Genomic DNA, 4488 nt, shown 5'->3' on the forward strand with positions numbered 1-4488 from the left:
GTACCATTAATTACCGCTGTTTTACGCAAAAATTCTTACGAACAACCCTAGAGGAATCATATCATGGTAAATAAAGTATTTTCGCGTACTTTATTGTTCACATAAAGTATAGAGTACAATTACCCGAAATTACATCCAATACTTTATTATAAAGTACGGGTGGCAATCCTATCTATATCCTTCCCAGGGTCTCAAACTATCTCCATACCAAATTTCAGCGCAATCCATTGGGTAGGTACTTTTTGAATTTATGGCGTTCACATAGGCAGACATATGCGATGAGGGACTTTGTTTTATAATATATATATTTTACTACTTTATTAGAGGAATCATTTCGTTATATAATACATGATTATTGCATAACTTTAACCGTTTACGCAGCCCATGCAACAGATGCTCTCAAAAGGAATAAATTTTCCCAGTTTTTGTTACATTTTTCATTGATGTTCCGTTCCTGTTGCTCGTAGTTTGATGTTATATAGCCTATATCGTTCCTCGATAAATGGGCTATTCAATAAGTACTTAAAGAATTTACTCATTCGAACCTTTTAAATTTTTACCTTTTAAGTTAAGATTACCGCGTTCAAACAAACAAACCAACTCTCCAGCTTTATATATGTAATAGTATAGATTAAAACCCTTGTGCTAGATTTTATATTTCCAAAAAAACCTGGTATCTTTACATAATAAATAGTGTAGTAAAAAAAAAATGTTTTGTAACCATTATTTTTTGAAAGGTATAAATTATAATTTCTACCGACGAAAAAGCTTAACCTCGAATAAGATATCAAATCTCTCATATTACCTGGGTACCACTAAATTATACCGGCTGACCCCGGATCCCGAATCGTCAAAATAAATTACTACCCAACGATCAAATCAATAAACAATCGCAATCATAATCTTCGATTGGATCCCGAGAATTAATTAACTTAACTATGCAAATCATTTGTAATGATATATATTTTTTTCTGTTTCATCTATCTTTGCGAGCGATCGATAAAAGCGAAAAAAATATTTTTTTTGGAGTGGCGTTAGTTACTTCAGTCGGATACACGATCCATACCCGATACATGACTGATACATTTGGCTATTTTTTACATCGTATTTTTACCTATAATATTAAAAAATCTAATGTTGCGATGTAAGTACCTTATTATATCAATACAGAATAGTATTAGGTATGGAGCTATTATAGTGTATCTCTTATGAAGCTTGTAGGTGATGCGTGTAGGCTAGTTCTTTAACATTTGTTGCGCTCCGACACCAACACCATTAGGCAGCACACGAATTTAGGTGCCCCCCCCCCGCAGGTCCAATATGAATTAGTACTTAGTTCATGGTGCAGGAGGGGGTGGGGTGGAGTGATTAAAGGGTTTAATCCCTAGAATATATGCATCATACGTAGCCCAGAACTCTCAGAACTAAGTACCTACCTTTGTGTAAAACTATTCTAGCTATATTTTTTTGTTATGTAGGTAAATTATCAGTAATTTACGCATTCCAACTTCGTAATAAGAAATAATAAAGGAGCACTACACGTGTTAATTATTAATAGTTCGGCGCGGCATACCGAAGCAATTTGAAGGCGTTCGGGTCGAGAGGTCGTGAGTTTGACATACCAGAGTAAAATATGCGGAAACCACGCCGTGCCGACATGTCAAACATTACATTTCCTTTTTGGTGTTCCGTCTTTTGAATCTGACAGTACTGTACTTGAGAAGAGTATTATGGTTTAGGTCAATTATTTCAGTGATTTTCCGAGTAGTAGATAGACCGGCCATCAGCCACGCCAATGTACATTGTAAAGTATACATTACACATGCGTATTCAAAAGGAAATTTTTATTTATAGAGTTCATATTTATTTTTGTTATAGGTACTTATGATACGCTAGCGTTGCTTGCACTACGCCAACTTTATTATCCGTTTCCGGGATAAAAATATTTTTTAGAATCTGAATTCCTACTTAGTTCCATCTAGATCCAGATATTAGAGCGCCATAGGTACCTTACCAACGAAAATATAATTATAAGCACACGCTCTAGCTTTATAAATTATAGAACCTACCTAAAAAACTTCAATCAATCAATTCTTAATCTAGAGCGGAAATTCTCCTTACAAATTAACATTTAGAGTAGAAAAATATACTTCTAGTTAAAATTTTTAAGGATTCAAGAAAAAATAGTAAATATAAAAATCATGCAGAACCAAACAAAAATTCTATCCTTCTCTATCACCCCAATTTCTCACTAACTGCCGACCGCATCCATCACTAAGAAAAAAACTCGTTTCGAAAAAACAAGCGCCACCGATCCCTAATTATGACAAAATATGTCGGCCATACAGAAAGGCGACGTTAACTGTTTTTGTGCGATTAATTTATTGATTTTATTACTACATACATTTGTTTTAGCTAACGTCGAAATTGTTAAAGGCGAACGATAATTGAACGGACACGCGGTGCTTGAGCGAAGATAATCTTTGTTTTAGAAAAGGTTTTATTAAATATGTTTAGTCTAAATCGCTGAAGAATTGCCACCATAGAAATACAAAGTTAGTTTTTGGTAACGGCTTCGTCCGCATGAATGTTCTTTTTTACATACAAACTTCTTCACTAATAAGTAATTGACATAAATACAATGTTAGTGGAATACATCAACAATTTTTTTTTTATGTCTACGATCATAGAGTAGGTACCGGTACCTTCTCCTAATAGTAAACGTAGGTAAGATCATACACCAGCAAAAATGCTATTCGATATTGTCTTGTGTCTCCTGAAGTACCATATTACCAGTATATGCCACAACCAATTCTCGAATATGAACATGTAACGCTGAATTGGGATCAATCTATATTCACAGCCGGGACTATTGTTGCCAGTAAGCTTGATATTGTGATAGTAGATCGATTGTCGCACCGGGAAATACTCCTTGGTGTTACCATTCCGCACGATGATAACTTTGTTAAGGCCGAAAAAGACAAAATGTCTAAGTGTTTAGACTTGGCACATGAAGTTACTGACATGTGGAGTGTGGACTGTGTAGGTACTATTATTGTCCCTATTGTCGTTTCTGTGCATGGGTTAACACCGCAGACCCTTGACCAACATCTTCAGAAACTCTTAATTGGCTATTTGGTGAGAGGCCAGATGCAGAAGCCAGTACTGCTGGACATAGCGCGCATTGTGAGGAGATTTCTCACTTTGAATCCCTAACTGCCGGTGGCTTAGGTCTTGAGCACCTTGCGCAAATATTGCGAAAATTATAAAATAGAAAACACGATAAAATCCGTAAAATAGTTTTATTTCAATAGCTTATATTCGCGTAAACATAAGAGATCATTATACTTTGCGCAATTTAAGTTGTATTTGTTGTGGCGAAGTTAATCATATATACTCCAACATCGATAGAGTACTAAAGTACACAACATATAGGTATACATACAATTAAGGATACCCTAACAGCGTATTCTTAGTAGATTCTAGTCGCTTACCGGAACTGTACCTAAACATAATTATATGTCTACCCACTTATCAATGCCTATATCTATTGTACCTAATAGAATGTAATTGTGTGACTATGACCATCATTAATTATCACATAATTATATTTGAACAGGCTTATTAAATCATACGTTGTTATTTATGGTTTTATTAGTTGGAAACCAACGGGTGCTGAAAATGGAAATCCTATTTTAGGTTGGAAAACTGTATATTTTAAACAATGCCACGTTTCGCGTATCTACCTGTGTATTGAGGAAAACAAGAACAATAGGTGTACTGTTTCTTCATCTTTCTCTATAAAACGCATTCGATCCAATTGAATTAAAAATTTACCCTATGAAATCGAAAAATTATCACTTAACAACAATGATTTAAAGAGCAATGTTCCAATAATTACAGGATATTATATAAATCACAGTACAAAACAAATGAATACATCATGCGACATAGGAGCCGGTCACGTGACGCGTCCAATTACCAGCACTAACTAAATAATTATCACGATTAATGAGAACGCACATATATCAACGACATCCCTTCAAATTTATCCCAATTTGAACGCGGGAACGACGCACGCGCATCCGTCAGAATCCCCGCCCACTACACTCCCATTGGCGAACGCCTAATTATATCCTGGATACAGATCTTCATGAGCTATTTGCATCTTTTAAATTTGCCGAAATTGATATCAACTTTAAAACGCCGAGCTAGAGTCGGAAATTCAGTAGGCGATCATAAACTGAATTGTCATTTTCAAAGACGCCCATTAGCTGAAGCTTTCCATCTTCATTCTGGACAGACAGATCACTGGCAAATGATTCCTTAGCAACACATATACAATATTGATCCTTATTATTGAAGAAATAAAGATTATAACCGTAGTGGCTCAACATTTCTCAAAAGATGTTTCACATTGAAATCTGTTAAAATTCCCGACTCGAAATCATTTCAGCGGTCCAATTGACAAAAACGCATCGTTAGCTT

Source organism: Manduca sexta, chromosome 18 (assembly GCF_014839805.1).
Source record: "Manduca sexta isolate Smith_Timp_Sample1 chromosome 18, JHU_Msex_v1.0, whole genome shotgun sequence".
Taxonomy (NCBI): domain Eukaryota; kingdom Metazoa; phylum Arthropoda; class Insecta; order Lepidoptera; family Sphingidae; genus Manduca; species Manduca sexta.